General features: G+C 42.0%; 1 non-coding gene across 1 annotated transcript; it reads right to left on the reverse strand.

Annotated features, from left to right (window-relative positions):
• Positions 1-3,338: 3,338 nt before the first annotated feature.
• On the reverse strand, positions 3,339-3,410 carry TRNAT-CGU (transfer RNA threonine (anticodon CGU)). The gene has a single exon. It is a non-coding gene; the product is annotated as a tRNA-Thr (tRNA).
• Positions 3,411-12,858: the final 9,448 nt, after the last annotated feature.

A 12,858-nucleotide genomic window follows, 5' to 3' on the forward strand; every position in this document is an offset into this window, starting at 1 on the left:
AATTGGTATACATGGGGTGTTCAGTGTTGTAAATGGAAATGGTGAAGAGCTTGTAGATTTATGTGCTGAAAAAGGACTGGTGATTGGGAATACCTGGTTTAAAAAGCGAGATATACAAAAGTATACGTATGTAAGTAGGAGAGATGGCCAGAGAGCGTTATTGGATTACGTGTTAATTGACAGGCGCGCGAAAGAGAGACTTTTGGATGTTAATGTGCTGAGAGGTGCAACTGGAGGGATGTCTGATCATTATCTTGTGGAGGCTAAGGTGAAGATTTGTATGGGTTTTCAGAAAAGAGAGTGAATGTTGGGGTGAAGAGGGTGGTGAGAGTAAGTGAGCTTGGGAAGGAGACTTGTGTGAGGAAGTACCAGGAGAGACTGAGTACAGAATGGAAAAAGGTGAGAACAATGGAAGTAAGGGGAGTGGGGGAGGAATGGGATGTATTTAGGGAATCAGTGATGGATTGCGCAAAAGATGCTTGTGGCATGAGAAGAGTGGGAGGTGGGTTGATTAGAAAGGGTAGTGAGTGGTGGGATGAAGAAGTAAGATTACTAGTGAAAGAGAAGAGAGAGGCATTTGGACGATTTTTGCAGGGAAAAAATGCAATTGAGTGGGAGATGTATAAAAGAAAGAGACAGGAGGTCAAGAGAAAGGTGCAAGAGGTGAAAAAGAGGGCAAATGAGAGTTGGGGTGAGAGAGTATCATTAAATTTTAGGGAGAATAAAAAGATGTTCTGGAAGGAGGTAAATAAAGTGCGTAAGACAAGGGAGCAAATGGGAACTGTAGTGAAGGGCGCAAATGGGGAGGTGATAACAAGTAGTGGTGATGTGAGAAGGAGATGGAGTGAGTATTTTGAAGGTTTGTTGAATGTGTTTGATGATAGAGTGGCAGATATAGGGTGTTTTGGTCGAGGTGGTGTGCAAAGTGAGAGGGTTAGGGAAAATGATTTGGTAAACAGAGAAGAGGTAGTAAAAGCTTTGCGGAAGATGAAAGCCGGCAAGGCAGCAGGTTTGGATGGTATTGCAGTGGAATTTATTAAAAAAGGGGGTGACTGTATTGTTGACTGGTTGGTAAGGTTATTTAATGTATGTATGACTCATGGTGAGGTGCCTGAGGATTGGCGGAATGCGTGCATAGTGCCATTGTACAAAGGCAAAGGGGATAAGAGTGAGTGCTCAAATTACAGAGGTATAAGTTTGTTGAGTATTCCTGGTAAATTATATGGGAGGGTATTGATTGAGAGGGTGAAGGCATGTACAGAGCATCAGATTGGGGAAGAGCAGTGTGGTTTCAGAAGTGGTAGAGGATGTGTGGATCAGGTGTTTGCTTTGAAGAATGTATGTGAGAAATACTTAGAAAAAGCAAATGGATTTGTATGTAGCATTTATGGATCTGGAGAAGGCATATGATAGAGTTGATAGAGATGCTCTGTGGAAGGTATTAAGAATATATGGTGTGGGAGGCAAGTTGTTAGAAGCAGTGAAAAGTTTTTATCGAGGATGTAAGGCATGTGTACGTGTAGGAAGAGAGGAAAGTGATTGGTTCTCAGTGAATGTAGGTTTGCGGCAGGGGTGTGTGATGTCTCCATGGTTGTTTAATTTGTTTATGGATGGGGTTGTTAGGGAGGTGAATGCAAGAGTTTTGGAAAGAGGGGCAAGTATGAAGTCTGTTGGGGATGAGAGAGCTTGGGAAGTGAGTCAGTTGTTGTTCGCTGATGATACAGCGCTGGTGGCTGATTCATGTGAGAAACTGCAGAAGCTGGTGACTGAGTTTGGTAAAGTGTGTGAAAGAAGAAAGTTAAGAGTAAATGTGAATAAGAGCAAGGTTATTAGGTACAGTAGGGTTGAGGGTCAAGTCAATTGGGAGGTAAGTTTGAATGGAGAAAAACTGGAGGAAGTAAGTGTTTTAGATATCTGGGAGTGGATCTGGCAGCGGATGGAACCATGGAAGCGGAAGTGAATCATAGGGTGGGGAGGGGGCGAAAATTCTGGGAGCCTTGAAGAATGTGTGGAAGTCGAGAACATTATCTCGGAAAGCAAAAATGGGTATGTTTGAAGGAATAGTGGTTCCAACAATGCTGTATGGTTGCGAGGCGTGGGCTATGGATAGAGTTGTGCGCAGGAGGATGGATGTGCTGGAAATGAGATGTTTGAGGACAATGTGTGGAGTGAGGTGGTTTGATCGAGTAAGTAACGTAAGGGTAAGAGAGATGTGTGGAAATAAAAAGAGCGTTGTTGAGAGAGCAGAAGAGGGTGTTTTGAAATGGTTTGGGCACATGGAGAGAATGAGTGAGGAAAGATTGACCAAGAGGATATATGTGTCGGAGGTGGAGGGAACGAGGAGAAGAGGGAGACCAAATTGGAGGTGGAAAGATGGAGTGAAAAAGATTTTGTGTGATCGGGGCCTGAACATGCAGGAGGGTGAAAGGAGGGCAAGGAATAGAGTGAATTGGAGCGATGTGGTATACCGGGGTTGACGTGCTGTCAGTGGATTGAATCAAGGGCATGTGAAGCGTCTGGGGTAAACCAATGGAAAGCTGTGTAGGTATGTATATTTGCGTGTGTGGATGTGTGTATGTACATGTGTATGGGGGGGGGGGTTGGGCCATTTCTTTCGTCTGTTTCCTTGCGCTACCTCGCAAACGCGGGAGACAGCGACAAAGTATAAAAAAAAAAAAAAAAAAAAAAAAAAAAAAAAATATATATATATATATATATATATATATATATATATATATATATATATATATATATATATATATATATATATATATATCATACAAACCTCCAACAGCCAGGATCGAACCTGGGACCCCTTGCACAAGGGGTCCAGGTTCGATCCTGGCTGTTGGAGGTTTGTATGTTCTATGAAGGTGCGCGTTCATATATACTTTATTCTTATATATATATATATATATATATATATATATATATATATATATATATATATATATATATTCAAACAGGTCCTCTGGCGGATTGCAGTGATGTAGTCTGCTGATGAGAGCGGGAAGGTATTCAGCTGGTGATGACAACAGTCTTGATGCACCGTTGATTTTCTTGACATGGGTTCTTAAACACACGAACTCAGGAGGAGAGCAGCCATGAGGATCTTGCACAGCCGTTATGAATGATGATTTGTCTTCCTCATGAACACACAGGAACACACACACACACACAATAACGACAAACAACTTAGCAAAATGTAATCAGTTGATTATTGTCTTCAAATACCTTTTGCTTTGAATGGTAATGTTTTTTTCTTGATTATTGTAGCCAAACTGGCCGTCGTTTAAGCCAGTTTACCTGAGCCCAAGTATTGTATGGTTAAAGACTTGTGCCTCCTGTGAGGTTTGAACTCACGACCCCTGGTTTACGAGACCAGTGCTCTACCACTGAGCTAAGGAGGCGGATATGTGAGAGTGAACACCCTAGGTATCATGATTATCTAGAGTGACAGAATATGGTTAATACTATAGTTACCAGTATTAGATGATAGACGATCATTTCTCGTGATTAAGAAATTAATTAATACCCCTTTACAACGAAAAATATCAATGAACCTTTTATTATCAAATACCCAAAGAATTGTAACAAAAGTATCAGGGAAAGTCTTTACAAACTGGATAGCATTTTCGTAGGCAAAATTCTTAAAAATTTCCTTTTCTGTCCACATAATAAAAATTATATGACAGGCATGATGCCAGACCCGAACACCACCAACCCGAACGCCACCAACCAGGACACCATCATTCGGTAGCACTTGTTCACCAATTAGCTATATCTCTTCCTGTATATCAGCTGACCTACGTCTCATATCTCATTCTTATATCTCCCCTGACGTTGTGATCATTACACGAAAGTCCACTTGAGAACTTATCGTGTTTCATTTCTCCCATGGTTTTATGCATATAATAGATTACGCGAATCACTGTTAATAGATAGACGTGTAAAGGAGAGACTTTTGGATGTTGATATTTTGAAAAGGGGTAGCTGGAGGGGTCTAATCACTATTTTGTGGAGGCTGACTTGAAGATTTATGAAGGTTTTTCAAAAAAGAAGAGAGTGTTAGGGAGAAGGGAGTGTTGAGAGTAAGTGAGCTCAGAAAGAAGACTCGTGTGAGGAAGTATCAAGAAAGATTGAGTGTAGACCGGCAAAAGGTAAGAGCAAATGACGCAAGGGGTGTGGGTGAGGAATAGGATGATTTTGGGGAAGCAGTGATGGCTTGCGCAAATGATGCATGTGGCATGAGAAAGGTGGGAGGTGGGCAGATTAGAAAAGGTACTGGGTGGTGGGATGAAGAGAAAATTAAAGGCGTTTGGAAGACACATGCAGGGAAGTAGTGCAAATGACTGGGAAATGTATAAAAGAAAGCGGCAGAAAGTCAAGAGAAAGGTGCAAGGATTAAAAAAGAGGGCAAATGACAATGAAAGAGAACAGAAAGGCGTTCTGACGATGCTTGCAGAAAAGTAGTGCAAATGATTTGGAAGTGTATAAAAGAAAAAGGCAAGAGGTCAAGAGAAAGATGCAGGGGTTGAAAAAGATGGCAAATGAGAGTTGGGGTAAGAGAGTATCGTTAAATTTCCGAGAAAATATACACATGTTTTGAAAGGAGGTAAATAACGCTTGTAAGACAAGAGAACAAGTGGAAATGTCGGTGAAGGAGCCAAGCGGGAGGATATAACAGATAATGTTGAAGTGAGAAGATGGAGTGAGTATTTTGAAGGTTTGTTGAATGTGTTTCATGATTGAGTGGCAGATATACGGTGTTTTGGTCAGGGTGCTGTGCGAAGTGGGAGGGTCAGAGAAAATGATTTGGTAAAGGGAGAAGATATAGTGAAAGCTTTGTGGACAATGAAATCCGGCAAGGCGGCGGTTTTGGATGGTATTGCAGTGGAGTTTATCAAAAAGGGATGACTGAGTTGTGTATGTATGGACCACGATGAAGTGCCTGAGGATTGGCGGAGTGCATGCATAGTGCCATTGTAAAAAGGCAAAGGGGATAAAGTTGAGCGTTTAAACTACAGAGGCATAAGTTTGATGAGTATTCCTGGGAAATTACATGAGACGATATTGATTGAGAGAGGAAAGGTATGTACATAGCATCAGATTGGGAAGATCACTGTGGTTTCAGAAGTGATAGAGGATGTGTGGATCAGGTGTTCCCTTAGAAGAGGGTATTTGAGAAATACTTAGAAAAACAGATTGATTTGTATGTAGCATTAATGGATCTGGAGATGGCATATGATAGGGTTGATAGAGTTGCTTTGTGGTAGGCTTTAAGAGTACTTGGTGTGGGAGGTAAGTCGCTAGAAACAGTGAAAAGTTTTTACCAAGGATGTAAGGCATGTGTATGAGTTGGAAGAGAGGAGAGTGATTGGTTCCCAGTGAATGTCGGTTTGTGACAGGGGTGCGTAATATCCAAATTGTTGTTTAATTTGTTTATAGATGGGGTGATTACGGATGTGAATGCAAGAGTTTTGGAAAGAGGGGCGAGTATGCAGTCCGTTGTGGATGAGAGGGCATGGGAAGTGAGTCAGTTGTGTTCGCTGACGAAACAGCGCTAGTGGACGATTCGTGTAGGAAATTGAAGTTGGTGAATGAGTTTGGAAAAGTGTGCGGAAGGAGAGACTTGAGAGAAAATGTGAATAAGAGTGAGGTTATTAGGATCAGTAGGGTTGAGGGACAAGTTGAATGGGATGTGAGAGTCAATGGAGAAAAATTGGAGAGAATGGTAGTGTTTTAGATATCTAGTACACTTAGCGGCGCGTGAAACCATGGAAGGGGAAGTGAATCACAGGGTAGGGTATGGGGGCGAAAATTCAGGGAGCGGCAAAGAATGCGTTGAAAGAGAACGTTATGTCAAAATGGAAAAATTAGTAGTTCTAACAATATTATATAGTTGCGAGGCATTGGCTACAGGTAGGGTTGTGCTAAGGAGAGTGGATGTGTTGGAAATGAAATGCTTCAGGATAATATGTGGTGTGAGGTGGTTTGATCGAGTAAATAATGAAAGTTTAAGAGAGATGCGTAGAAATAAAGAATGTGGGTGATAGAGAAGGGTGTGTTAAATGGTTTGGAAATATGGAGAGAATGAGTGATGAAAGATTGACAGAGAGGATATATGTTTGAGAGGAGAAGGGAACAATAATTTGAGGTGGAAGGATGGAGTGAAAATGATTTTGAGCGGTCGGGAACGATCATGGAAGAGGGAGAGAGGAGTGCAAGAAAAAGAGTGAATTGGAACGATGTGGTATACCGAGGTCGACGTTTCGTCGATGGACTGAATCAAGGCATGTTAAGCGGCCGGGGTAAACCATGGAAAGGTCTATGGGGCCTGACGCTTCAAATGCTCTGGTTAAATCCATTGACAGAACGTCGACCCCGGTATACCACATCGTTCCATTTCACTCTATTCATTGAAAGCATTTCACCCTCCTGCATGTTCAGGCCCCGATCACTCAAAATCTTTTTCACTCCATCTTTCCACCCCCCAATAAGGTCTCTCACTTCTCGTTCTCTCCACCCCTGACACATATATCCTCTTAGTCAATCTTTCCTCACTCATTCTCTCCATGTGACCAAACCATTTCAAAACACCCTCTTCTGCTCTCTCAATCACACTCCTTTTATTACCACAAATCTCTCTTGCCCTTTCCTTACTTACTCGATCAAACCACCTTACACCACATATTGTCTTCAAACATCTCATCTCAAGTACGTCCACCCTCCTCCGCACAACTCTATCTGTAGCCCACGTCTCGCAACCATATAACATTGTTGGAGCCACTATTCCTTCAAACGTACCCGTTTTTGCTCTCCAAGATAACGTTCTCACCTTCCACACATTTCCCAACGCTCCCAGAACTTTCGCCCCCTCCCTAACCCTATGACTCATTTCTACTTCCATGGTTCCATCCGCTGCCAAATCCACTCCAAGAAACACTTCACTTCCTCCAGTTTTTCTCCAATAAAACTTAACTCCCAATTGACTTGTCCCTCAACCCTACAGTATCTAATAACCTTGCACTTATTCATATTTACTCTCAGCTTTCTCCTTTCTCACACTTTACCAAACTCAGTCACCAGCTTCTGCAGTTTCTCACCTGACTCGCCACCAGCGCTGTATCATTAGCGAACAACAACTAACCCACTTCGCAAGCTCTCTCATCCAAAAAACATTGCATACTTGACCTTCTCTCCAAAACTCTTGCATTCACCTCCCTAACAACCCCATCATAGAAGGCGGCCAGGTGAGGATATTCCCTCTAAGGCTCAGTCCTCTGTTCTTAACGCTAATTCGCAAACGCAGGAAATGGCAAATAGTATGAAAAAAATAAAAAAAAAATGTATATATATATATATATATATATATATATATATATATATATATATATATATATATATATATATATCTTTATTTCATCTATTTTGCTTTGTCGCTGTCTCCCGCGTTAGCGAGGTAGCGCAAGGAAACAGACGAAAGAATGGCCCAACACGCCCACATACACATGTATATACATACACGTCCACACACGCAAATATACATACCTATACATCTCAATGTACACATATATACACACACACAGACATATACATATATAAACATGTACATAATTCATACTGTCTGCCTTTATTTGTTCCCATCGCCACCGCGCCACACATGGAATAATAACCCCCTCCCCCCTCATGTGTGCGAGGTAGCGCGAGGAAAAGACATCAAAGGCCCCATTCGTTCACACTCAGTCTCTAGCTGTCATGTAATAATGCACCGAAACCACAGCTCCCTTTCCATATCCAGGCCCCACACAACTTTCCATGATTTACCCCAGACGCTTCACATGCCCTGGTTCAATCCATTGACAGCACGTCGACCCCGGTATACCACATCGTTCCAATTCACTCTATTCCTTGCACGCCTTTCACCCTCCTGCATGTTCAGGCCCCGATCATTCAAAATCTTTTTCACTGCATCTTTCCACCTCCAATTTGGTCTCCCACTTCTCCTCGTTCCCTCCACCTCTGACACATATATCCTCTTGGTCAATCTTTCCTCACTCATTCTCTCCATGTGACCAAACCATTTCAAAACACCCTCTTCTGCTCTCTCAACCACACTCTTTTTATTTCCACACATCTCTCTCACTCTTACATTACTTACTCGATCAAACCACCTCACACCACATATTGTCCTCAAACATCTCATTTCCAGCACATCCACCCTCCTGCGCACAACTCTATCCATAGCCCACGCCTCTCAACCATACAACGTCGTTGGAACCACTATTCCTTCAAACATACCCATTTTTGCTTTACGAGATAATGTTCTCGACTTCCAAATATTCTTCAAGGCCCCTAGAATTTTCGCTCCCTCCCCCACCCTATGGTTCACTTCCGCTTCCATGGTTCCATCCGCTGCCAGATCCACTCCCAGATATCTAAAACACTTTACTTCCTCCAGTTTTTCTCCATTCAAACTTACCTCCCAATTGACTTGACCCTCAACCCTACTGTACCTAATAACCTTGCTCTTATTCACATTTACTCTTAACTTTCTTGTTTCACACACTTTACCAAACTCAGTCACCAGCTTCTGCAGTTTCTTACATGAATCAGCCACCAGCGCTGTATCATCAGCGAAGAACAACTGACTCACTTCCCAAGCTCTCTCATCCACAACAGACTTCATACTTGCCCCTCTTTCCAAAACTCTTGCATTCACCTCCCTAACAACCCCATCCATAAACAAATTAAACAACCATGGAGACATCACACACCCCTGCCGCAAACCCACATTCACTGAGAACCATTCACTTTCCTCTCTTCCTACACGTACACATGCCTTACATCCTCGATAAAAACTTTTCACTGCTTCTAACAACTTGCCTCCCACACCATATATTCTTAAAACCTTCCACAGAGCATCTCTATCAACTCTATCATATGCCTTCTCCAGATCCATAAATGCTACATACAAATCCATTTGTTTTTCTAAGTATTTCTCACATACATTCTTCAAAGCAAACACCTGATCCACACATCCTCTACCACTTCTGAAACCACACTGCTCTTCCCCAATCTGATGCTCTGTACATGCCTTCACCCTCTCAATCAATACCCTCCAATATAATTTACCAGGAATACTCAACAAACTTATACCTCTGTAATTTGAGCACTCACTCTTATCCCCTTTGCCTTTGTACAATGGCACTATGCAAGCATTCCGCCAATCCTCAGGCACCTCACCATGAGTCATACATACATTAAATAACCTTACCAACCAGTCAACAATACAGTCACCCCCTTTTTTAATAAGTTCCACTGCAATACCATCCAAACCTGCTGCCTTGCTGGCTTTCATCTTCCGTAAAGCTTTTACTACCTCTTCTCTATTTACCAAATCATTTTTCCTAACCCTCTCACTTTGCAAACCATCTCGACAAAACACCCTATATCTGCCACTCTATCATCAAACACATTCAACAAACCTTCAAAATACTCACTCCATCTCCTTCTCACATCACCACTACTTGTTATCACCTCCCCATTTGCGCCCTTCACTGAAGTTCCCATTTGCTCCCTTGTCTTACGCACTTTATTTACCTCCTTCCAAAACATCTTTTTATTCTCCCTAAAATTTAATGATACTCTCTCACTCCAACTCTCATTTGCCCTCTTTTTCACCTTTGCACCTTTCTCTTGACCTCCTGTCTCTTTCTTTTATACCTCTACCACTCATTTGCATTTTTTCCCTGAAAAAATCGTCCAAATGATTCTCTCTTCTCTTTCACTAATAATCTTACTTCTTCATCCCATCACTCACTACCCTTTCTAATCAACCCACCTCGCACGCTTCTCATGCCACAAGCATCTTTTGCACAAGCCATCACTGATTCCCTAAATACATCCCATTCCTCCCCCACTCCCCTTACCTCCTTTGTTCTCACCTTTTTTCATTCTGTACTCAGTTTCTCCTGGTACTTCCTCACATAAGTCTCCTTCCCAAGCTCACTTTCTCTCACCACTCTCTTCACCCCAGCATTCTCTCTTGTTTTCTGAAAACACTCACAAATCTTCACCTTCGCCTCCACAAGATAATGATCAGATATCCCTCCAATTGCACCTCTCAGCACATTAACATCCAAAAGTCTCTCTTTCGTGCGTCTATCAATTAACACGTAATCCAATAACGTTCTCTGGCCATCTCTCCTACTTACATACGTATAATTATGTATATCTCGCTTTTTAAACCAGGTATTCCCAATTACCAGTCTTTTTTCAGCACATAAATCTACAAGATCTTCACCATTTCCATTTACAACACTGAACACTCCATGTATACCAATTATTCCCTCAACTGCCACATTACTCACCTTTGCATTCAAATCACTCATCACTATAACCCGGTCTTGTGCATCAAAACCACTAAAACACTCATTCAGCTGCTCCCAAAACTTGCCTCTCATGATCTTGCCTCTCATGATCTTTCTACTCATGCCCAGGTGCATATGCACCAATAATCACCCATCTCTCTCCATCAACTTTCGGTTTTACCCATATTAATCTAGAATTTACTTTCTTACACTCTATCACATACTCCCACAACTCCTGATTCAGGAGTAGTGCTACTCCTTCCCTTGCTCTTGTCCTCTAACTAACCCCTGACTTTACTCCCAAGACATTCCCAAACCACTCTTCCCCTTTACCCTTGAGCTTCGTTTCACTCAGAGCCAAAACATCCAGGTTCCTTTCTTCAAACATACTACCTATCTCTGCTTTTTTCTCATCTTTGTTACATCCACACACATTTAGACACCCCAATCTGAGCCTTCGAGGAGGATGAGCACTACTCGCGTGACTCCTTCTGTTTCTCCTTTTACAAAGTTAAAATACAAGGAGGGGAGGGTTTCTGGCCCCCCGGTCCCGTCCCCTTTAGTCGCCTTCTACGACACGTGAGGAATGCGTGGGAAGTATTCTTTCTCCCCTATCCCCCGGGATATATATATATATTCTAAGCAACTCTTGTAACATTAACAACAACACTTATCCGAATTCTGTATTATCAACGTATTGATTCACACTTACACATACGTCTCCTTGGCACTGCGGTAGGGCACTGGTGTTGCAAACCCTGGTTAGTGAGTTTAATCTGTGTTCAAACCCCTCAGGGGAATAAGTCTTTAACCACAAACCTTGATCAAACTTAAAGCTCTGTTAAACTGGCTTAATTGACGAGTTTGGTTTCAATAAGATATTTTTTGGAGATACAGTAGATAGTTAAAAGTACTTTCCCAAGAAAATATTGGCAACCCTGGGGTTGACGTTTCTGGAAATGAGCACAATGCTATATAGACAACAGTCTCTGTTGGGTTAATATTTCAGTCTGTCAGTTACACATTTTCTTCTTTCTCCTTGTACCTGATAATCACCATATTTGCATTGTACCACCTACTATCACATAATGTACTGAACTAGGATGTACTGAACCCCACTGATTCAATGCACCTTAGGTAATATATCAGCCCCACAGGACGGATTAGCAAATAACAGTATAACGTTATTATGTTTGCATGACCCAAGGTTACAGTCGAATCGCTTCGAACGCAAAATGAATCACAATAATCCAGTATTACATTCATTTGCAAATAAGTAGGTGTGATATAATGCCATATCCAATGACATTTTGGTTTACTGTAATGAGATGTTGATTCTACCTCAATTCATGAGGTAACAGAATATGAATGTATCTTATCATCTCATGATTCATGCTGGAAACGGAACACTCTCTGTTACAAACTTGGAAACGATGTCGTCAGGGGGGGTTGATGATCCCTAATGAGACGTCAGAAGGAGCAACACGAGGCAGTATCATCGACCAGCCCGACATACATATAAGCAACTAGGAGGCAGCACGACGGCTTTATATATCCCATCACACAGTACCCGGTGCATTAGGAAGCCTGCTGGTACTGACATTACCGAGCACTAGCCACAACGATTGAGCAAGACAACCTGCCCTCACTCATGATCCTCTTACCTCTACAACCACCATAGGTGCACAGCAAGATTTCAGATGTAGAGGACAGTCGGAAGCAGATGACACACCAGTGGCCTGCATGGCTGTATACCGGCATGCAAACCAGAATGGACGAAACTCCTTATTAACCGACGTATGAAGTATGTTGTAGATGGTACCAATGTACCTTTTATCTCTTTGGATAGTCTTATACTCTGCGACAGGAAGACTTTTTCGAGAGACGATGCTCGGGTGTCGTGGTTGTGGCGCTGAATAAACGCAAGGGAAACATCTTTTTCCTTCCCTCTGTCTCGTTTCCTCCACCTTCTCCTCCACCATCTCCACCCCCCCCTCCCCCATCCCCATCTGGTTTGGCGTTATGTATGTTCGTAATATGTATTCAGTGCGGAGAATATTTACACATCAAGTAATTCCATGTTGCCCTAACATCGTAAAAACTAAAACTTTACTGTTTATCATTTTTCGCATTACATTATTTCTGTGCCATACAACACAAACACTCCTATATCTATTAACGGTTTAAAGTATAGGTTCGCCGTACATTCCAAAGTATTATCATTTATATGAATCGATGTAATCTGATTAGTAAATGAGAATGTTTTTTGTGCAATACGGGTTGAGGTAACTGGCAATTCTACATTCAGCATAGTGTGCCACATGTCGCAATTTGCTCCGGTGTTGCTATGTAGTGTTTAGAAACATTTATTCTTATTGCAAAATTTGCTTCATTTGCTGATCACGTTGACATTCAATGTGTCTCGACAGACATAACATGGAGCATGTGAGAGCTAATATCAGAAATAGCAGAATACCTGCTGGAT

The sequence above is a fragment of the Panulirus ornatus genome, chromosome 27, assembly GCF_036320965.1.
Source record: "Panulirus ornatus isolate Po-2019 chromosome 27, ASM3632096v1, whole genome shotgun sequence".
In the NCBI taxonomy this organism is placed as follows: domain Eukaryota; kingdom Metazoa; phylum Arthropoda; class Malacostraca; order Decapoda; family Palinuridae; genus Panulirus; species Panulirus ornatus.